Here is a 16,903-nt window from a genome sequence, read left to right as displayed (position 1 = left end):
ACAACTATATTTTAAAGATTTTTTGAAGAAAATTTGTCTTTTCAGTGAAAAAAAAAGCATCAGACAAATCAAATTTCACTTACAGTATCTTTTACTGGTAATTTGAGGGGATCTTCTGGGTTTTCTGCAGAGACATAGGAAGCAGGCAAACTGACAACATGTAATATTTATCACAGCATGAGTGCTTTGTATATGATTTGCCACAAATCCTAAAATAGACTATAATCGTGAATGCAAGTGATTTATGACAGAAAAATCATGGCAACCTTTACAAATACTGTCTTCTAAATGAATGAAAGATTTAAGAATAGGTATGTGTTCTCTATACCACCAACAAGGTTATTTAAAAGTCACTGTCGGCTACCACACACACACACACACACACACACACACACACACACACACACACACACACACACACACACACACACACACACACACACACACACACACACACTGCTGTTGTATCTCTTCACCATAATTCGTGTTCAGCCTATGGTGTCTGGTGTAATACGGCTGTCCAGAGGAGTGTCCAACCAGAGCGCACACACGCCATGAGGAGCCTCTCCTCGCCGTGTGCGTTTTAAACGCGGATACGGAGGTGAGGCGAGGAGGAGCTCCGGCAAACCACACGCTCGTCCGAGTAAACGGGAGGCTGTTGGATTACCGGCCAGTCAACCGTCACCGCTCATAACGGCTACCGAGCGGCGCCCTGCCCTCCGCGCTCCTCTCCTGCGCGCACAGCCGGTCATTAACCCATCCTACAATAATTAAAAAACAAAAAACGGCAGACACCTGGGCAAAGCCGCGGCGGTAGAAGCGTTTGATTGATTTTTATTGTGCGTTTTTATCTCCGTGGAAAAAAAGAAAAGTTTTTATTTATTAGCACTGCGTTAAATAGGAGCGCAGCAGCTGGGAGTGGGTCTCTGTGGAAGGACTTCTCTGAGGGAAGACGACTCTGATCCTCCTCAGCATCTTGATTCTTTCACTGGGGCTGCAGTCTCTGAAATCTGTGCAAGTAAGGTAAGTCAAGAAGCTTTTATTCTAGAACTTTTTCCTTTAAGTTGCAGCAGGGACAAAGTGTAAAGATTGGTGATGTAATGGGAGAAGATTTGGATTTTGCCAGCCGGTTTAAACCCCCTCCTTTTTGCCTCATTTCAAGTCTTATTTTTTTGGCACTGATGGAGAAATCTCTGGGATTTGCATTGGGTGACTGTGGCTGTTGATGCAACATGAACTGGTGTGTTCAAATGCTGTTGCATATGGAGAAACCTTTAAATCTAACAACAGAAAATCACATTAGCTTGAGACATGCTAGAAAAGGTTAAATACAGCATGTGACTCACATTTATGTTGTTCTAAATAGTCAAAAAGCTCAATAAAAGGCTGAAAAGACTCCACATATATGATATGATATTGCAGTTCATGCAATATAGCCACAGAGAAAATCCTTCCCAATGTTTTTTTGGGCTTCTACTCAATGAATCCTGATCCACTGAGTGTTTAATATACATTCATTGTAATAAATAATACAGCCAACCTCTGTAGATCTGATGCTATTGGAAACTGCAAATTAATAGAGGGATTTTCAATAGTGGATTACAATTTGCACAATGAATCCAGCTCCATAGCCCCTCTAAATGTGTCCCCCTCTTTGCAGTCAGAGAGATGTGAAGAAGTGTTTTCAGTTAAATCCTTTACGTCATGCTCACATTCACGACTTACACATCCATAAATGTGCAGGACTCGGTTTGTATCAATCCAGGCTGCTGCTTTTCTTTAGAGAAATTAGCAGAACAAAAATGGAGAGGTGTCTATTATGTTTCCAGCAGTAAACACACCACAAAAAGGTCAATGCATGCAGTCTTTACTCACTTGCTGTACTGACCGTACTAAAGGAACACAGTGTCTATGTGGAGACTAAAGCTGCCTTTTTGCTTCTTTGCTCTCAGAGAGGACTGCTGACTTTGTATAAATTCGATTTTCATGAGCCAAATCCGCCCAAGACTTCCTTCTTCTGCGCTCCGTGAGATTTTTTGACAGCATGTACCCTCATATTGATTGTATTAGCAAAGTCATGGAGAGGGAAAATAGGCATTCCTTCATGGACCCACCGGCCCACAAGCCGGAAACAAAATCAGCCAAAATCCTTGCCGAAGGCTGCCTGCCTCACTTCAGTCTCTTCAGCAGTGGCAGAAACTGAAGTGGCTGCCGCGAAGATGTCTGCAGCTATGCTGGGATTCTTCTTTTGGGGATTCCTTTGTGTTTACATAACCGTGTTCAGAGTAATAGCTTGTGTCATGCGGGGTTTTATTAGATGCAGGGGGTGAGTGAAGTGGCTTCAGTGAGCTGATATGACTGGAAGCAACCAGGGGCTCCTCAGCACATACAGAACACTGATACACATATGCTGCGCAACGCCGAGGAAGACAAGAATAGCAACAAACACACACAGTCAGGTTGTCAAAGAAAGAGAGAGAGAGGAAACAGCAGAGAATGAGAGAGGCGGCAGTGAGGAGATACGTGCAGACAGGCAGGGCTCAGATATGTTCAGTGCCCTGCAGTGAATTGGGCTGGGCTGGCAGCGCGTCTGGCTGCTTTCTGGGTCTCCAAGATAAGTTCGTCATTCATCATCCCACACGCTGCATGTCTGTCGGTCAGCCCGTCTGTGTGGTCAGAGGGGCAGGCGTGTGAGCAAGCAAGCGACAAATTTGCTCCTCGTTTGACGGGATGGAAGGTCTGAAAGCGAGCGAGAGAGGTTTGCATGAGAAGATGAAAAGGGGAGGATGGGCCTTTGGAGGGACATTGTGCCTCAAATTTTAAAAAAAAAAGTGTTCACTGTGTGTTTGATTCCTTTCAGAGCTTTGTGGCCAAATGTAAAAAATGGATGGATGGGGAATGTGCAAGGTTCTACAGCTTTTTCGTGCTTTTTGTGTCTTATTTTTTGGCACTTGCCAGTGATTCTGTGGGAAAACACGTTCACACACCGCACAAATGCAAATACACAGCTGTGAATACTGCCTCCGTCTCCTTTTCCTGTCTCTGTCTCTCGCACAAACACAGTCATGTAATTGAGACCCATCACTCTGCGAAGGTCAGCAGACTATCAACTGCCTGTTGTTATTCCTTGACATTAATCAAGCTAATGCTCCATGTTTTATTCATAGGTACATGCAATGACCCCAAAAGTCACCCCTTCTCTCCTTCTGAGCACTGTAATCGGCACGATCATGAACAAGACAATGCTCAATTTACTCCTCAAGCCTAAGAGTGACGTTTGCTGCGGCTGCTGAATGATCTCTTGGCAAAACACATCAGGAGGAATCACGAATCATATAAATTAACAAGATTTGACTCCAGCGTTGTCAGTGTGGAAAAAATCTTCTCCTCTGACCGCATGCTTAAGCCTGTTGGATGATGAGGACAATTATGCTGTCAGGCAATTAATTACATTTGCTGTTTTGCAAACCAGTAATAGCCGGGCTCCATGTTCTGAGAAACTCTATAATTGGGACAAATGCTGAAATGTCACCCATTAGGGTTTAGAGTTCTGAAGATAGTGAGCCATACATCACGCTTAGACACATCCAAGGGTGTGGTTTAACCTTTCCGATTACATAACAAGTGCGACTGCGTCGTCAGAATCAAAAGCCAGGCTTTGCTTCTTCATTTCATGCTACAAGGGATGTATCATTCAGCAGCGCATGGTTGTGGCCGGATCTGTGTAAAATCGTGAAGACATTTATAGAGTAGCAAGATACACTAAAGTTTAACCGAAACTATTGAGACAGCTGGACTGGTTCTAGGATACACACAGCTGCAGCCGACTCTGCCCATCTTTCATCTTCCTCTGCTCTCTGTGTGAGTCAGATATTAACTTTATGCAGGCAAATGCTCTTGTTCGTGATTTTCCACGAAGACAAGAGGATCTGCCGTCGTAAAATTTAATTTCACAGTCATCTGTTTCAGTTATCTCCACTCCGTTAAGCTGTTTACCCAGTGCAGGTGGCTGGATGAGCAGTTTTAGTGACATTTGCATGCGATTTGAGACTGAACTCACTGAAACCCCGGGAAAGAGGTGACATTAATGAGAGAACAGGACTTTATTGCAGCTTATTTTAAGTGGAACTGTGCATTTTATGCAGTGATGGATCTCCTATGAGCATCTCCAACACTTGATATGTTGAGCAGCTGAAGCATCAATAGGTGGTGCTAGAATAGAGCGAATAGCTGATGGCTTAGCAAACAGAAGCCTGCGCATCAGAGACGGCATGAGTGGTGAGTGTGTGTTTGTGAATAAAACAGAGATGTGGACAGATCCATTACTGACATTCATAGAAATGTCTGTCTGTCTCTGCTGGCCTGTGATATCTTCCCTTTCCTGTAATACCTGAATTCAATTTGCAGCACCACTACTCAAGATGCTACAGATGCACAGCTGGTGCTGAAACGTGCTGCGTTACCGCCTGAATTGATTGCATGTTCCCGATCGGAAATCATGGAGATCTGTGAAAAAAAGCCAAGGGCCGTGCTGCTCCACATCACCTCTCAATTATTTCTGCAGTTTTCACCACACAAGTTTACCTTAAGGTGAAAAAATATCACTTTACGGGTTTTGAAGTCGAAAAAGCAATTTGTCACAATCAAAGAAAATTCTTTGCTGCGCTCATTATAACCTAAAGACAGCTGTTTTAGATGGTAAAGTAGCTCATTATCAAGAAGCTACTGAAGGCCAATTAAAGCCTGCTGTCGGCTGTTAAATTGGCCTTTTATCGCAAATTCAATGCTCCAGAATGGGTTCCAAATTTCCACCAAGAAAGCTGTTAAATATCCCAGATCTTCTGTTTATGCTGTTCTGAACAAGTACTGCTTGCATGCAACAGTTTACAATTACTTTGCTAAATGTTCTCATATGAAACATTGCTATTATTGACTAGACACAAAGCCTTGATTCAATGTGAAAGCTGCAGCCATTCTGATAAAAACATCTGTACACTGTGCATTGTAAAACTAAAATTCCGTGATTAAGCCTTTTACAGGGAAATTGTGCAGACCCCTTTCTATCCCTGTGGATGACTTTGACAGTAAATGGAATAAACACGTCTCTATAAAGGATCTAATTAGCATACTAATGTCCATACGCTTCTGTTTCCTGCTGTCTGCACAACAAAAAAAAAGACACCTTATCTCATTGATATTTGCTGTTCATGCGCTGAATTACTTTTATTCCCTATAATAACTTCATTTCTCTCCTCTATTTATGTACCTGGATTTTTTTTCCTCTATGTGTACTTTTGAACTATCTCATTTTATGACAGCATCCTCAGTTCTGACTTCTATTTCATTTGTTTGTTCTTCTGTTCCTCTTTGTGTTTTTACCAGAGAACACACTGACACTCGGTCTGCCTCGTCTTATTTGATTTCATTTTGTTTGTCTCTGTCCACCTTGTGTTCTCTGTTGCTGCTCTGTCCTTTTAGTCTCTGTCCTTCACAGTTAATTGCATTCTTAGTCTCCCCTGTCTTTGGCCCAACTCTCTAATTCCCTCTGACCTCTCCCTTTTTATTCTCTAAATCTTTTCACCTTCTCACACCAGTGTTCAGTCGGAAAACTGAGGATATTTTGTGCCTTACTGTCAGCCTCGTATAGCTTTTCTATCGCTTGGGGAGACGTGCAGCCTACGAGTGCACATAACTCGGGGGGTTCCTGACACATGCGGGGGAACTGTTGCCTTGTCTTGGAAAGATCCTTTTCAAGAGATAAAACAGACTTTCATTTTTCAGAGTTGCTAAATTTTAGAGGGGGAAAAATCCAGGGAGGAGAATTCATCTTACCATGATGAATCTCAATTAAAGAAAGATAGCGTCTCCTTCTGTTTCTTCACTGCACATCTTCCTTCCTGTTTACCAGCCAGGTGTCTAGATTTTCACTTCAGATATGTTTGTGCCCTTTTTTTTTCATAAACGCTGACATTTAGAGAGAGACACAGTTGAATATTTCTGGCCCCAATCATCATCAAATTTGTTGTTCTCACACAGCACTGACGTATCTGTCTGCATACCTGCCTGCAGTCTGTCGAATAAAGCTGCCTTAGATAGCAATCTGTTTATTAATGAGAAGCTGCACTATAGACACTCAGGAAAACATGAAACAGGCAAGAAAATAATGGTTTGACATTTGGAAAGTACGTCTATTTGTTTTCTTGCTACATGGTAGTTAGAAATGATTGATACCATATATATGTAAACAATTCATATAATTAGTTTCTACGTGGAGGATGGGAACTGTAGCTGAGATCAGTATAAAGACTGGAATCATGTTCTGCATAAAGGTAACCTCTAGATTGTTGTGTCACTTTTAGAGGGCCTATTTCTTGGTCTATAACTGTCACTTCCTGGCAACCACGTCATTTATAGGCTCTGGGTTTTGCACAGGTTAAAACAAACAAGGTATGACGTATTATTTGGGTTTAGAGGTGCTAGTAGGCAGATGTAGTTGCTTTTAGATTAACCCATTCTCATTTCCAATGTTCTGGCAAAACTGTTGGCATCAGGGACTGCACTGTAGCTCGGTGGTTAGCGCTGTCGCCTTGCAGCTTGAAGATCCCCATGCGTGGATTTTCTCCAGGTACTCTGGCTTCCTCCCACAGTCCACAAACATGCTCAGGTTAATTGGTAGTTCTGAATTGTCTGTAGGTCTGAATGCGAGTGTGACCGTTTGTCTCTATAAGTAGCCCTGTGATAGAGTGGTGACCTGTCCAGGGTGTCCCCAGCCTTCAACCCTAATGAGGATTAAGTGGTGTATAGATAACGGACGGATGTTGGCATCAGAGAGATACGGACAAGATGTCCTTTGGAGTCAGTGGTTAATGTTGATAGATGTAGTCCCATGTTGGACCATTATTTTTTCACTTACTATCAAATAATTTTCTGACTTAAGCCTCACTCTCACTTGCTGTTTGGTTAAGTTTAGTCACCAAATCTACCTAGCCTTGGTTATGATTAGGAAAAAGTCACAGTTTTGGTTTAAATGCACCTCCTTCCACAACATTAAGCACATGCAAACTTCTCATTATGTCAAAAGAAACGACGGTGTTGACACCAGCAGGGAACATTTGGCAATGAATTTGTGGCATCTATTTCTCACATTCAGGGATTCCATCAGTCTGTGCATTAGAAACCAACACTAAAGGGTAGACACTGACATTATGTGCTAGTTTTTTGCAAGTGACAAAGTGGGCAGCTAGTGGATAAGGCGCACATATTAGCAGAGAGAAATCCTGGGGGTACAACTTAATGAAAACTTTTGACAATGAAAAAGATCCAGTCCTTTTGAAGTAAAGACAATGCACGATCCGGAAATCATTTGAAGAATAAAGAAATACTTCTAAAAGTGCATTAGTGACACATTAGCCCCCTGTAGAAAGACCCCTGCTGTTCAACATGGAAGTCTCACTCTTAGGGGGCCTGAAAGTGAAGCCCAGTGAGGCTGGCAGTAATTAATGCAGCTTATTTTTCCCCTCCAAGCTCAGGTCTGCATACCCTGTGAGCCACTGGTAATTCTGACTTATTACAATATCCCTCAACTACCAGACCGTTCAGTGATTTTCCTTTGCTTTGTTCCGTTCTTTTTCATCCATGTTTTGGCTCAGTCTCTGCGATTCACAGGGTCCGCTGTATTACTAGATGTAATCACCTCCTATTAAGGCTTCTCTGACTGATTGGTGGCACCAAGGGAAAACCGTCCTGCAGTGTTTGGAGATCGTCGCTGATGATTTTTTCCTTTTTCTGACACGTTCCTTTTGTCAGGCGGTTCGCGTGTTCCGTAATTTTCTCAGCAAGTCTGGTGGTGCCCATTTCAAGCTGAATGCAACCTTGACGCTGTTTAAAAGCAGAAAGTTGTTACCGTTTATTTCCGTGCCATTTGTCATCACTCGAGAGGTACTTGCACAAACACACTCGCCGCATAATACCGGCAAAACTTCAAGCGCTGCCTTTTTTCTCAGCCTCAGCAGTGATGTCGATGATCTTGATTACTAGAACACGCTGGCGTCCTCTCCATCTTCTTGATCTCCTTTACTGGAGTCATTTTAAATGTTGCAAATGTGACAGACCTGACGTCCAGAAACTCCAGTCTGACAGATAAGACTCAGACATTTTTGCCATAAAGAACCCTTGGTGCCCACAGTGAGCCAGAGCAGTAGAAATGGTCCGGGCCGGCTCTCTCTAAGTATCTAAGAGGGCTTCAGGATGAGGCTTCAGGGGCTTGTTGTGCAAAGAGAAAGTGATTTGCTGCATAATCAGCCTGTTCTTCATCGCCTCTCTGGTCACACTCACTGCTTTACTCTTTGTCTCCCTTGTTATTGGCTGCTTTCGATTGTCTCGGCTCTCTCAATTGGTCTCTTATTGCTCCTAATATTAATTGAATTTGTATTGTAATGTTTGCCCATTTTCCTTCTATCCTTCACATTTTTATCCTCAGGTCATAAAATTAAAGGATCGTTTGAGAGCTTTATCCTGCTCCCGACTTGTGATAATGGCACCCATCCCTCCCTGTTTCCGTCTGTTTACAGCTAGTAGCACCCCGACACAGTTCACTCCCTGACCCAACAGAGCATACTAGGAACACTTTGCCCAGAAGGGAATCGTAGTGAATGCCTTTCAGCTGAAGTCCAGCGGCAACATAGTTCTTTAATTACTTTCCCATAGCCCTCAGCTGCGGCGTGCTTCCTCTCCTATTGCACACTGATGCAAGTGGGAGTTAGCAATGTAGGACAAAAGTCATCTCCTAATGGGATCTGAACTGTATACAGTTATGAAGCTTTAAGATTATCAGTAAATGCCTGTTTATAAATCTATGTTCAGCTGTTGATATGTTTATTATGTGAGGAAAATACTGCCTCTAATAACCTCCTCTACATCGATTTTAACTCATTCACAGTAAAAAAAATAACACCTCAACTTTTCTTCCAGTACTTGAACAGAATTGGGTGAAAAATAACATCTAAAATAAGTATTTGTAGCTTGTGTAGTTTGCTATGCGCCCACATATTTGTGTGTACACTGATGCCAGCTGCCTTCATTTCTCGCCTTTCTTTTTCTGCCAGATTGTCTCAGTGACTGACAGATGATTTCAATTCTTTTGAAAAAACATATTTAAAGTGGGAAGAAGAGCAAAGGTTAAGAGGGAGGAGGGTTCCTGAGGGAGTTTGTTCACTTAATGATAACTGTGAGCATACTGTGGAAAAATGTCACATGATTATTTACTATTTAGTTTGGTTTTGTATTATTATTTCTTAGGGAATTGAACAAGCAAGGTTATCTTACGCTTGTGAATTATGATGAGCAGATGGAGAAAGGAATACACAGCTTTATACAGTAAGTCACCCAGATGACAGCGCAGGCCTTGGCTCGGCTCGTCTGTCATCATCTTTCTTCACTCTGAACTGTCTCTTAACATCTTGAGGGTGATATTTTCCTGTTTATGCAAATTCAACTCCACCATTTGAAGTTGTATTTGAAAGTGAGGCATAAAAGTGTCTTTGTAGACAAAAGAGTTAAGAAATCAGACCTCATGAAAGCGCTCTTGGACTTTTCTATTTTCTTTTTCTTGCAAAAGAATTCATGAAATAAAAAGGTTTGAGATTATCAATAAAGTATTGCGTTTAATATATTAAAACTGCAGCTATAGTGCACGAAAAATGTGTTTATTGTGTCTTTATCAACATCTTAATCTGAAACAAACTCACCCTTTATGGTCCATAGTTTTTTTTATATATATATATATATATATATATATATATATATATATATATATATATATATATATATATATATATATATATATATATATATAAAAAAAAAATCGTCTTAGGGAGTAACATATAACTTGTAATACAGCTATATAACTCAAAGGGAATTCATGTCTTTACCAAGATCATTAGAAGATTAATGAATTAGAGATTAGTCCCTTTGATTTTAGCTATAGGGAAGATTCTGTAGATTTGTGGTGGAAGCACTTTGTGCAAACACATCTTCATAGTGAAACTTGATTCTGATAGTGCTAATGGATTATTATGAGGCTGACTATAATAGTAACAGTGCAGACCACCAGGTACATCAATGTACATTCTTCCGCTGATTAGTTAATAGTGGGGCAATTTGCAGTGTACTTTACTGTCCACCCTCTTCCTGGGCTCTAAATGGTTGCCGTGAGCATGGCACAGATAATGGTATCAGACAGAGAGGAAATGGGAGACGGAGATACTCTCTTCACTCCTACGAATGTACGTGAGGTTTTGTGTGTCCGTGGATGTGTGTGCAGGAACATGTGGAGTGGCATAAAGCAGCAGCAGCACGTTTCCTCTCCATCCGACCCACATGTGCAAAAGAGCTCCAGCACTAACAGCAGATAAGAACTTGTGCTGCAATAAACCACTCTGAACTCATCGTCCGTATGAATGAACATGCACAAAGCGGAGCGCTATTAAACAGACCTCCTACTTCCTATTTGATATAAAAGAGAAGAAATTTCAAAGGCTGGATATTAAAAACCGTGCTGCTAATAATTATCTCATTATTGGAGTTATTCTTAGAGCAGCAGTGACATCAAGTAAGCCTGAGCAGACACTTCAACGTACAGTTTGTGCCAACTGCTGTTGCATGACGAGTTGTCGTGATGCATCTGGGCTGCTGTTCATAGGAACAGTCCTTACATCCATCACTTTGAAGAAATAATACCCTGATCTCAAGACATTTTTTAAGCCTTTGATACCATGCACGCATGACAAACGTGTTCTCAAAGCAACATTGTTGATGTATTACCACACACACGTGATCTGTCTTACAGTATCTTAGAAATGTGGAGAATCAAAGCTTTGCATGGATTATAGGTAGAATCACTGCTAAAATAAAATGTGATGTGGATTTTAGATGTTTTTTTAATCATTTTAATTCAGCAAGTTTGCCACAAATATATATTCTATGTGTTTCTGGCAGATATTTCTGTTTCAAAAGTTGATTAATGAACCATTATCTAAACCCACCTCATCCTTCAGAGTGTAATGAATGTATTTGAACTGTGTTTGTCCTAGATAGGTCAATACAGAAAGGCAAACAGAAAGTCAATTTTGATATATCCCCATCCCCCCCCCATCCCCCCACCCCACCCCCCCCCCCCCCCACCCCCCCGAAAAAAAAAAAATTAATTTGTGGCAAATCCTGCAGCAAACCACAAAGTTAGCTGGATGTTCTCTGCAAGTTTCCCACAAATCTAAATGCAAATGGGAACATGACCTTGCTGCAAAACTGCAGCAACATAGCCAAAGGTCAAATACAACTCTCTGCCAGAAACCTGGAAAACTATGAGTAACCATGAATAATAACAGTAATAATGAATAATACCATTATTGCCATAAGTGTTACCTATGGCAAACAGACTGACATATTTGCCACTAATGGAAAACATTTTGCTAGAAGGTTAAGAAAAACGAGAGGTGAACCAGTTTGCTAGTCATTGCAACTTTCTCATCATTACAAGGATGTTACTGGAAGTTTGGTAAAATTGTGGCAATAATTTTTGCTGTAAAGTTTGCCACAAATCTCTTTCATAAAGGGCAAAGACAGAAGTATAAATAAGTATGTTGGACGATTGTCATCTCTATGCTTTATTTTCTTCTATTGATTAAACAAATGAGATGTAACTTAAAAGGACATTTTGCTGAACTACCTGCTGCTTCCAGTTCAGAGTCATGATGTCATGTCTGGGCTTCTTCTGTACCTCAGTTCATTCTCACATGTAACATTCCGTTCATGGATCTGTGAGAAAAAATGATTCCAGTGTTTACTTTCCATATTCTAAGACAAATACAACTCCTGCTGTAAGAAATGGAAAATTTTATGACATTAACAAAGTTTAACAACTGCTATTTTGTGACCAAATAAACCTAAACTAGAAATAGCAGCAACAGCTCCTGTGAGAAAAAAGAAAAAATCTACAGGTGCAGGTACTGACGTCATCTCAGTATGTTTTTATCCATATTCATAAAAGTCACCAAGCTCTTCTGCTCTTAAAAAACTAAAAGCAGGTAAAATCACATAACAGGATTAATAAATTGGGATCTTAGATTGCTTATCTCCGTTTTAGATGTCACTGGGAGTCTGAATGCAGTCTTTTCATTTTCTATTCAGAAGTTCTGGTGTCACTTCAACTCTCCATTAATAATTATTTCCATCATGGAAAATATTTGAGGAGGCTCGAGAAAAATTAGTGGACCTGGCTACTTGCACTTGAAATGGAGGAGTTCTGTTATCATCATTTTTTTTGAACTGTAGTCAAAAATCCCTGCTCTGTTCAAGCGAGGTTAATGTGATCTTTCTGCCGGGGCATGACCAATCAGGATTTACTCCGCGTTCTTACATTACATTAACCAGCAGTCACTTGTGAATTAGGCTTGCAAATGCAGTGAGAAAATATTGCACTAGATGGAAATTGTGGTGTAATGATATCCTCTTGATCACTGTTGTAGGTTCAGTGGACCTCACTAAAAGATATTCAGTTTGCTATGGGCATACAGTGTATTGTGTGACTCAGATGAACCACAGTGAAGTGATATAGATGTTATATTGATGTATTAATGCACTTAGAATGTGCACATCTGCTGAAGGGAAGTTATTCTTGCAGCCACAGGTACTGTACAAATTATTTTTGCAGCAAGAAAATGTGTGGCCTTTTGCAGAAGAGGTGCCTCCTTTCCATTTTCAGTGATGTAATTAGATCCGGTATGCAGGGACAATAAAAATCCTCTCGCTCATGTCCGCTAATGATTTGGAACCTTATCAACATGCGCTTGGTTTCATTCCAGGCAATTCTGTGTCGGGCAGCAGCACTCAGGCCTGTCATTATCTGCTGCCTCCAATCAAGATGGGTTTTTCACCATCTCACAAAACTTCCAGCATTGTTTTTTTTTTAATTTATTTTTTTTAGCTGTTTTGAAGTATTTTTCCTCTTTCGGCATATGTTAATGAAATGGCTGCAATTACTGACAGCGTTCATATTGAGCTGAACAGCTGGCTAAAGGCAGTGAAGCCAGAGGAAGCGGTCTGTGTGCTTCTGTGCATGTTTGGAGCCGCCCGAGCTGAACGATATGCAGAGAAAGATTAGTTAGATGATCTGCTCTGGTCTTCAACAGATTATTATTCTTTAGCCAAAAATAACTCAGGGTCGACTGCGACAGGAAGATGGTTTGCATGTGTGTGTGTCGTCCAGCTACCGTTGAGGATCTGTTTGAGTTTATGATGACATTTTGGAAAAGTTAGGACACTTTAGAAAGTCTGCACCTTTTCACACAGCTCAAATGGCTGTCTGAGGGTTAAGATGTGGGTTTAGGTCTAAAATTCAGTTGAGTTACGCACTTACAGCCTGTTTACACTCCCTTGGGAACCCACACAAAATGGTCATGTTATTGCGCGACTTTCTACGAGTCTGTTTGGATGACAATAAATTAGTGTCTGTGTATTTTAGTGCATATGCACTTGGTGCCCTTGTGGTGATGTGGTTTTCAAAAACTTGAAGGGGACACAGATGTCTGCTCAGAGCCTTGTGTACACCTCTTAAAGACAAATTTACACTGCTCGGACCCTCGAGTACTAGCAGATGCAGAAAGTATAACACTAATCATAGTTGTGACGACTAAGGTAAAGGGTTAGGAAATGAATTACGTAAAAGTAGCCATCAAAACATTTGGTTATGTGCGTGTGCGCGCACCTGAATGTGTGTGTACGTCCAGGGTTTGTAATGTCAACAAACAGGACATTAGCGCCTCGTAATCTGGTGTGATTCTATCAAAAGTTGGCATCTGTAAAAGTTCTGAGCCATGCACACCATAATTTGTTAATCTCGTCGAAATAATCATATCAAACAGAAATATAAATGCCAGTATACAATGATAAATTATAAAATAATTCTCTGCTTGTGATCATAAAATATGAATGAAAACTATTTTTCTGTCATTTCTAGTTGATGTGTTTTCCGGCTGGTTATTTTCTCCCTCTTTGTGTTCAGGAACAGGACTTGACATTTCATAATGACATTTTAATAATGTTTTTTTCTCTTTTTTTCCCTCTCTGCATCAATATGACCGGGATGAGGCTGGTCGTGGACATTGGGTACTCATTTATTCAGCAAAGAATAAAAATGGCAATCAGCGTTCTGGGTCAAAGCTGAATTTGAAAGCAGTGTTTCACCTGTTGGCCTGTGGGGACGAGATCACGACAGCTGCATAAAGACGTGTTGTTTGGTGGCAAGTAATGTGCTACGCAGCAGAATAAGGGGCTTAAACAGTGTTAATTCATGATGTTCTTTCAGATAACCATAAAGTACGTGAGTCAAATCGTTGTGTTTACAGAGCACATTTAAGCAAATTGAAATGAAGGGTTTTACAGAGAAATGTATGCATATTTTAATCAGACAGTCTCTGGAGGTCTGGATGTAGCAGGCGGACTAAGGAGATGTAATCTGGAGCCAATCAGTGAATTAAAGACTTTAAAGCAACCAACAGAATCAATTGCTGCATCTCACTAGTAATTATTAGATGGATGCTAGCACAGGCTAGATAAGGTCTTTCCTCTTGGTACAGGGAAGAATCTCACTGCTGCATTTTAAATGAACTCTCAGTTGTAAATAACGAGCGACGCGAAGAGAAAAAAGCAGCAAAAAATTAATAAAAGAATCTCACTCGCGCCATATACATAGTGAAAAATAACAGCCTGATTTCTTTGATGTGTGCTCATACTTGAAGGCAGTGGTTCCCCTACTAGCGAGCGTTACAGGACCAGTAATAAGGACTGTGTTTCAGTGTCACTGAGCTGGAGGAACGTGTTGCTCATCTGGCATTTCACATCCTCCAGAGAGTGTCAACAAGATAATGTACAATGCAACACGTGTCACCAGCACTGCAGTGATAAGGGATGTTTTGACTTTGTAACAGTGACAGTAAATACAGGAAGTGCACAGTTTGGAAATGTTTTTATGCTGCACAAATTTTAGAACTCCATTGCTACTTTGAGTTAATGAGGAGTTTTGGGTATTATTGATAGTATTTAGACAAGCTGCACAAAGATTCCTATTCTCACTGTGGCATCCCTGTCTTCACAAAATGGCATTTCTATACAACTAAACGGCTTTCTTATTTGCATTTGGACTTAAGTATTTTTTCTTAACTCGTGCTTAACCTACTTAACCTTGTAGCTAACAAGATTAAGTTTAGGAAAACACTTTGCTTATGAGTTTCACGATGATAAAAGAGCATGCTTGAAGCTTGGTTAACTTTAGGTACCTAAATTCCTTGTTTAGGAGGAAATGATCATGGTTTGGGTTAAACTACGACCCTTTCACGACATGTTCCACGCTCCTCCTCGATCTTCTGGGTTACCTTGGTGACAAGTTCTGTGATTGGTTGACTGAAAAGGACCGACAGTAATGCAAATAGATGAATGGCAAGGATATGCTGATTTGAAATGCATTTGTGATACGTGACAAAGAAACACAATCTGGCTGAAAATATGTTTCCCATAAAACATAGCTGAGAGTTTAATTTAGTTATATCAGAGCATAATTCTGTTAACAAAAGTGCTATTTATGCTCCTGATTTGGGTGAAGGTCTGTGATTGGCTAAAATAGCCCATCATCGGCTAGATATTCTAAAGCCTGAAAACGAGGTCCACAGGAGATGCAAAAGTGTAGTTTCCTCTCAGACCACTCCAATCACGATATGCTGAGATGTTAGCATGAAAGTGTTGCCCAGTGACACCAAAATATACTGCTGCCCCAGCTTTGAGGTACTCAGTGTTGGTAAAATTCCTTTCACTAACATTTTTTTATGCTTATTAGTGATTTATTTTTGTGTTGGCACTTCAATGGCGGCATAAAATCCTCAGTAATATTAGATACAGTTAGTGAGGAGAGATCTAAGAGCGCACACACACACACACACACACACACACACACACACACACACACACACACACACACACACACAAACATACTAGCAACAAATATGTGTTCATGTAAGTGCTGAGTAGGTTGTAACGCGTCGGAATGTAATCTCACACAGAAATGCAGCCAGCAACAAATTTAGCAGAGTATAATTATAGATGCTTTCACGTTGTGCGTTCACACATCAGGCTGTGAGGCACTGATGTCCTGTTAGGGAGCCTGAGAAACCCCGGAGGTTCACCCACACACACCCACACACACCCACACACACACACACACACCCACACACACACACACACACACACACACACACACACACACACACACACACACACACACACACACACACACACACACACACACACACACACACACACACACACACAGAAAGCGAGAGAGACTGTAATCCCTCCCATTCACACTCTCGCACACAGCCTGAAGAAGAACTGGTTGATAACACTTCATTCTCTTCTCCCACTTTTCAGCTGCTTTTGTGTCATCTGAAACCATTAGCATTTAATTTGCTTTTTTAACAGAACTTAGCAAAACAGGCCATTGTATCTTATTCCCGTGCAGACACAAGCGTTGCAATTATCTTCTTTTCTTTGAGTATTTTGAATTGCACCTATATTTTTGTGTAGTCCTTGGCATTGTGGATGTTTGTCTCAGGGGACCAACAGTCGATAATGGTGATACAGTGCAGGGCATGATGAAAACATGATTGTTAAACGGTGGCATTTTGTATCCATTAAATTGGAATGTTGTCCAGTGCTTGTGTGTGCAGGCAGGTATGTGTTTGCTGTCTTTATTTCAAAGTCTTATTGGATCACACGGGGCTGAGCTGTCCTCTCAGTCTCGGCTGAAATGACTGAGCTGAGTGTCTGATGTGCTCTTGCTGTTCCTGCTGTAACA

General features: G+C 40.9%; 1 protein-coding gene across 1 annotated transcript in view; it reads left to right on the top strand.

Moving 5' to 3' along the window:
• Positions 1-503: 503 nt before the first annotated feature.
• The window catches only part of calcr (calcitonin receptor), a 64,159-nt gene continuing 47,759 nt past the window's right edge, over positions 504-16,903 (top strand). Inside the window, exon 1 of the mRNA XM_035951514.2 lies at positions 504-1,023. The gene's annotated coding sequence lies outside the window, so the exon portion shown is untranslated. The remainder of the gene's footprint in view (positions 1,024-16,903) is intronic.

Source organism: Amphiprion ocellaris, chromosome 15 (genome assembly GCF_022539595.1).
Source record: "Amphiprion ocellaris isolate individual 3 ecotype Okinawa chromosome 15, ASM2253959v1, whole genome shotgun sequence".
NCBI classification, from domain to species: Eukaryota; Metazoa; Chordata; class Actinopteri; family Pomacentridae; genus Amphiprion; species Amphiprion ocellaris.
This window is presented reverse-complemented; position numbering and strand designations above follow the sequence as displayed.